General features: G+C 38.7%; 1 pseudogene; it reads left to right on the top strand.

Moving 5' to 3' along the window:
- The first annotated feature begins 650 nt into the window (after nt 1-650).
- Nucleotides 651-4,751, top strand: LOC142652607 (kelch-like protein 10; annotated as a pseudogene).
- Nucleotides 4,752-7,478: the final 2,727 nt, after the last annotated feature.

The raw sequence follows: 7,478 nt of genomic DNA, 5'->3' as shown, positions 1-7,478 counted from the left end.
ATAACCTGTGGACAATAGTGGCAATGTTTTTTGGAAGAAAGCAGCTATGTTTTTCTTATCAGGGCAACCCCTTTAATGATTGCCCTCCGACCATTGTCGTCACTATAGAAATGTACCTGCATGAACAATCATGTAGCCGCAGGATTGGATGTATCTATGTCACTTACAACCAAACACCTGAAAGAAGAGGCAGAAGCAGTTTTTAACCCCTGACACCTTCTTGATCACTACACATACAGAGCTAAATGAGGGCTATGTATATATGTTGGGAGTAGCAGAGTTGTTTCATATATTACCCTAAGCAGTGATGCGAATGTTTATGTGATCTCCAGTCAGCCGTCACTGTATCTGAGCTGCTGTCTTTTGCTTCACCCCAATAAACTCTGAATAAGATAAATGGCACAATGTAAATTCCCTGGAACTTGGGCTGCTATAGCTTCTAAAAATATATGACTGTAGTGTAAAAATAAATAAATATATATATATACACACACACACACACACACACACACACATTTGTAATGCACACTGAAGAGCTTTTGGGGTTTGTTGTACAAAAAATGTAAAATCGAATTATATTGACTTCTCTGATCAGAGCATTGTTCACAAGTAGTTGGAACAACAGTTAAAAGAAAGTATATGACATCCCTGGCATCTCTTCGCACATGATGAAATTGATTCTAGAGTATGCCTATACCTGCACAGTCCCAACCAACCCTGAAAATGTGGAGAATCTTTTTGCTGCGGCAGATCATTTCAACATCCTGGGTCTTGTACAAATTTGCTCTAAATTTCTGATAAACCAACACAAAATAGTATTGGTATCTATAAATTCACAAAATTTTATTACTGCCCACGCTCCACCAGAAGGCATATATGTATATACTACACAACTTTGAAAATATAATGAAGATCTCGGATGAGTTCCTTGACCTGTCAGCTATGGAACTTAAACGTCTTATAGAAAATTATGAACTTAACATTAAACAGGAGGAAGCAGCATTTGAAGCTATTGTGAAGTGGATCAATCATAATCCAGCAAGCCGGAAACAATATATCTCAGTTCTTCTTCAGTAGGTAATGCTGGGTTTTTACCAGGGGTTCTGTACAAATAACAACTGATGGCATATTGGTAAGAATTGCGATCGATATGGAATTATTGAGAGTCTGATCACTTGGATTTCCATCAATCAGAAGAATGAAGTGGGGGTGGAGTGGCCCCTTCAGCTTTTACCAGAGTACTACCTTAATTTGTCCTTTATGTCTAGTATTGTAAAACGCCGCAAAACTAGACACAGGGCATTCATGAAGGTGACGCTGTTTCTAACAGAAATCTGGTAAATATATTACTACAATGTGGATGTATTTGACTCTACAATTTCTCTGGTTTTTCGTATATCCCCGAACATCTCACTGTTTTGAATGAGAAAATTGGTTGTCGTTTTATAAACTGCTATAATGTTCGTTTCTAGGTTCGCTTTGCCCTTATGCATTGACTACTTCAACAACAATGTCATGGTCCACAACTATGTAAGAGACAATGAAGAATGCAAACCTATTATTATTAATGCTTTCAAGGCTATGTATGACCTCATTAGGAGTGGCCCCTCAAATTCAGTTTTTAAAAACCCTATGAGCAGACCACGTCATCCTTATGAAATCTTGTTTTCTATTGGTGGTTGGAGTAATGCCATTGAGTGTTTTGATTCCCGTGCCGACCAATGGCTCGATATTACAAGTGAAGAAGAGAGTTCATGGGCTTTTCATGGAACAACCTATTTAAAGGGCTACGTGTACATTATTGGTGGATTTGATAGAGAGGATTGTTTTAATAATGTAAAAAGTTTTAGCCAAATCAAGAAAACATGGAAGCAAGTAGCACCCATGCAACTCAAAAAGATGTTATGTCAGTGTTACTATTCTGGATGAAAATATCTATGCTATGGGTGGCTTTGATGGCCATTTTTGTCTGAACACTGCTGAACAATGTAAGCCAGAAACCAAGCAGTGGTGTTTAATTTCTCCTATGAATGAGCAGCGGAGTGATGCTAGTGCCACCACACTTAATGATAAGGTAAGGAGATATTGATCTTTATTACGCACTAATAGTTTTGACTTTTTTGCATTTCTTTGATCTTAATTTCTATTTAACTCACTAGAAAACTCTGACATTAGACCATGTCCCTTATATGTAGACCTATAGGATTTTTGTGCATATTAGGAAGTCATACAAATTGCAGTCGATGATACACCGGATGCTATATGCTCCAGTTTTTAGAAGCATTGGCAGTGCTTGTTTAGTATATAAGAAATCCTAAATCCTATAGGAACTTTTGCAAGGCAAACTATCATTTTATCTTGGACCATCATGTCAGGTAAAAATCTTAGATACATTTACCTGATTGCAGTTATTTAGACTGACATTTATTTTGGAGGAAGAATTGATAACATTTTAAGGATTCATTGATGAGTTATTAACCAAATATTTTAAGGTCCCATCTGCTGCATAACTGACTATGCACTTATAGCGTATGTCCACACAGGGCGGATTAGCTGCAGATTTTCTGCAACACATTTAATTGCGGACAATCTGCAGCATAACACTCTAGCAGCAGTGTGAATGAGATTTGAAAAAATCTCATCCACAAGCTGCAGAAAAAAAATCAGCTGGGAAAACATTCATAAATTGACCTGCGGTGCGTTTTAAATCTGCAACATGTCAATCTATGCTGGGGCATTGAGGAGGTAAAACCCGCAACAAATAGCAAATGTTGTGATTTTTGCAGCAAAAATTCACAAACGTCTCAAATTCTCTGTGCAGCCCAACCTCCTGGGATAATGTTTCATCCCATGTGACTGCAGCAGCCAATCACAGCCTGTAGCGGTCACATGGGCTGCAGCGTCATCACAGGAGCCTGGGCTGCACGGAGAACAGAGGGACGTATCAGTATGTCAGAACCCGGGAAGGAAGCATTGGCTTTTTATTTTTCCAGCACTGTTTTCGGCTGTGGAGATTCTGCCCGAAAACCTGCACAAATTTGAGGTGGTTTTTCGTCCGGAATTTCCTGCGGGCTCTAGGACGGATACGCTGCACACTTTTAAGCAGCGTATCCGCCCCCTGTGAACATACCCATAATGTAATTAGTGTGAATTATACCCCCTGAAAAATTATCAAAACACATTTCAGAAACAATTTATTATCAATCAACAATTTATGTATTATGAGACAATTACAATGTTCTGGTTTGCGAATCTGATGGAATTTTCCATCTTAGCGATCATCGAGGAGGAGTTTCTCCCCAATGGCAGGCAGTGCCATGTTTCCTGTGCTAGCCATGGTAAATGTCACTATCGATGCCACTGGCATCAACTTATTTTTGATGTATGCATCAATGTGGATCAATAATAAACAATTTATGTTGATCTTTTATCTTTTTGTGCATTTACATTGGGCAATTATCATTTTGATCATTTGGAAACAAGACGAATTGTACCCATAATTTCCCATTTCAGTAGAACTTTTTTCTACATGTATAAGAGCTGTATGTATTAAATTTATGTCCATTATACAGCTCTATATATGTGGAGGATTTAATGGGAATGATTGCTTGTTCAGTGCTGAGATGTACAGCCTTGATACCAAGCAATGGAGTATAATCTCTTCAATGAGGAGTCGAAGGAGTGGAGTGGGAGTTATCGCCTATGGAGAAAACATATATGTGGTATGGAGGACTCATACTTAATATCTGTTATTAGAAGGGAGGAAATTTAGCAGCTTCTCAAGTCAATAAAGGATTAAAATAATATTTACAGTATATTTAATCCTCGATCGTCTTAAAAATGTGGTTCTTTAAAAGGTAATAGGCAAAATTCACAGATGGGTGAATCGATAAAACGACATTGTAATCGCATGTTATTTCATGATGGATGATGCTAGAGTTCAGGTTACTGTTGGGATGTTAGAGGTGGGGATGGGGCAATCCTGTTTTTTCTAAGAGGCCTATGGATTCTAGTTATACCTTAACTAAACAATTGCTCAGGATAAGTTATCATAGGGTACATTTGTTTGGTATTTGAAGTATTAGCTCTTGAAAATAACTCTGCTCTGTGTATTCTCTAGTAAACACCCACTTTTCACCAATTTCTGTGGAGAAGTCTTTTTTTAAGAGGAGTTGCCCAGAATTAGAATAATGGGGTCTGCTTTTTTTTCTTCTAGAAACAGCGCCACTCTTATCCCAGGGATACAGATGTTATTGCAGCTCAACCACAAAATAAATAAGGCTGAACTGGAAGACCACACACAGCTCATGGACAGATGTGACACTGTTTTTGTAAAAAAACAGACCTTTAAGTACTCTCAACAGTTAAATGACAGAATTTTTTTTCAGGTTGTAGGCTGTGATGGAGCTAACAGTCTGCGAAGGGTTGAGGCTTATAATCCTGGCAGCAACGCTTGGCGAGTGGTGCCAGTCATGTTCACACCACGTAGTAACTTTGGACCTGGAGTCGTAGATGACCTTCTTTTTGTTGTAGAAGGCTTTGATGGATTTACCAGCATCTTAAATGTTGAATGTTATGATGAAAACACAAATGAGTGGTATGTTGGCCATGGCATGGAAATCTATCGTAGTGCCTTAGGTTGCTGTGTAGTATCCGGCCTCACCAATATCTGAGACTACGCAGCCTGCCGAGACATCCATTCCAGAGATGAGGTTAAGGCCACTTATTCCACAAGTTCACTGCCAGCATGAAAAGTTTTTTAACACAACTTAAAACAGAACAAAAATTATTTTCACTCCACCAGACTAACAAATAATAAAAATTATATAAACTAAACTGAAAGTCATATTATACTTAAGCTCATGAGGGTTAAACCGGTGGACACTGAGGTCTCACACTATACTGTCCTGGAATGTCATGGACACTTCCACTACTCACTGAAATGGTCAAATAGGCAATGGAATCTGACGGACTACCTGACCATCCCCAAACTGAGTAAATGAGCATCACCAATGCTCAATGTTGATTAACAAGAAAAGTTGGGAACAGTTGTTTTACATTTTTCAGCGTTCGGCCTAGTTCAGTAGGTTTGAGATAACATAAATCATGTATCATCAAAATTATTCATTTTAGATCATTCATAAGATTTCCCATTACAAAGAAAACAATGGCGGCATCTGTGTCTAGTTAACGGTCCCTTGGTCATCCAGTTGGGGAGAATGAATATTTACTCTGCTTCCCGGTCACGCAAGGCAGAAAGCTATTTCTACTTGATGCTCTGCAGTGAAAATATCATCACCACGCAGAGACCCAGCCGTGGGGATAGTGACTGATCCGGCCTGTCTACCAGCACTCAATTAGGTGGCCATGCACATTGCTATACACTTTGAACACCTAGTGGTGCCATAATAGGTAAGTAGATGTCATATTTCTTCACTGCATCTGTTTTCTTATCGGCATGTAAATGGAAAACAGTGTTAATTTTTTATGATCTCTACTATTGATATGATATTTAATGGTGTAACAACCACTTTAAATTGGCCATGCATTAGTGATTTCAGACGGCCGTTTTCTTCACAACTTGTCGTTCATGATTGGGCTGTGAAGATTGTTGTTCTGGATGACAATGCCATAAGTTAAAACAACAAATCGTCAATCAATCATTGACTTAATCTGTGTCCTGGTCTGGGCTTCTATTGATGGAATGCAAATCTATCATTTGGCATGATAAATTTAAAGGACTACACCTGAAAATGATCGAAAAAATCCAACACGGCAGATCAACTTTTCCACAGATATTTGCCTTCAGTCTACGTCTGTCACGCTTGTTCGTGTCAAAAGCAGGCGTCTTAATAGGCCTTTTTAACAACCAAAAATCTCTGGTGTAGGGACAACTTTCGGCTCTGTTTACGCCTTCTAATAACCAAAATCACGCTGCTGTGCTGGATTAGTCATACAATATATACCACCTTTGGGTTCCCTCCCATCAAATCTGACAGAGTCTGTGACAGAAGTCCCAAATGGAGCCTCTAATGCAGATATTAATAGAGCCATACAGACCTCATAGGTGGAGTTGTTGTTTGTTTTTTATTTTTAATTGTAATTTTTATTATTATTATTATTATTGTACTCATGTTTATATGACAATGACATCATCCTGGTTGACAAACAGAGTTGTAGAGAGTGCCTCTTCCTGCAGCTCAGAGCTCTGACAGTAATTACACCCTGTCAGTTATATGCAAAGGGAACAGGCAGAGATGGTTTGCCCTTATTATTTTTCAGAGCTAACTGAGCCGCACCATCTGGAAAGAGGTTGGAGAGCTCTGTTGTAGACTGTTTTGCAAACTCAAAGCAACAGCAGATTATCATGTGATTAGATCTAACATCATTACCTAGTCCATCTGTCGTCAGGAAATGAGGAAGGTGTCAATGATAAATAAAGGTTGTTTACAAAATGTAGGAGAGTTACCCACAGTAAGGGTCCTTTTACATCACCGTTCCTTTCCGCTGAGGGGTTCCGTCTGAGGTTTCCGTCGGGTAAACCCCTCAACGGAAAGGCAAACTGAATCCTTAGCTTCCGTTTCCCTCACCATTGAACTCAATGGTGACAAAACCTAGCTAATGGTTTCCGTTTGTTATCGTTGTGACAGGGTTCCGCCATTTTTGACGGAATCAATAGTGCAGTCGACTATTGATTCAGTCAAAGCGACGGAACCCTGTCACAACGGTGACAAACGGAAGCGGAGGGAAACGGAAGCTAAGGTTTCAGTTTGCCTTTCCATTTAGGGATTAACCCGACATAAACCTACAACAAAACCCATCAGCGCAAAGTAACGCTGATGTGAACACAGCCTAACCATTTCATACCAATTATTTCATTCTCCAAGTTGCATTAGAAAAATGAGAGTTCTTGCATTTGTTACACTGATTGCTATAATTTAGTTGCTCTACTTTATGTTTGCATTCGTTTTAAAGAGGCCCATAGAAATTTTCACATTGCAGTCACAGCAGATTAGCACCTGCCCATTTATTTTACTTTGTTAGGAGGTGCTGACTATATATTTTTTTTGCCTAAGGCTGTAGTCATGTAATACATCCTTACTTTACATCTGCCCCCACACCTACTGTACGGGAGCGTGTAGAGAGAGCATGTAGGCGAGCATGAAGAGATGACCGATTGAAGGCAATAACGCATGACTGCAGGACCGGACAGGATGTATTTGTTGTCTTTAACAATTTTGACACATTGGATGACAGCATTACAGCTTTATACAGAAAATGATAAAATATTTTTAACACTATGTGCAATGATGCTTCATTTTTTTTATTTTGATTGTTAATTTTTATAATAATGATGATTATTGTTAAATATATTATTAGATGCATTAGCGAAATAAAAAGAAATTTAAAAACATAAATAAAAAATGTGGTTTTAATGTACTTGGCTGTTTCTCAGTCACTGTAGTTTAGACAGAGGG

This window comes from Rhinoderma darwinii, chromosome 5 (genome assembly GCF_050947455.1).
Source record: "Rhinoderma darwinii isolate aRhiDar2 chromosome 5, aRhiDar2.hap1, whole genome shotgun sequence".
NCBI lineage: Eukaryota > Metazoa > Chordata > Amphibia > Anura > Rhinodermatidae > Rhinoderma > Rhinoderma darwinii.
This window is presented reverse-complemented; position numbering and strand designations above follow the sequence as displayed.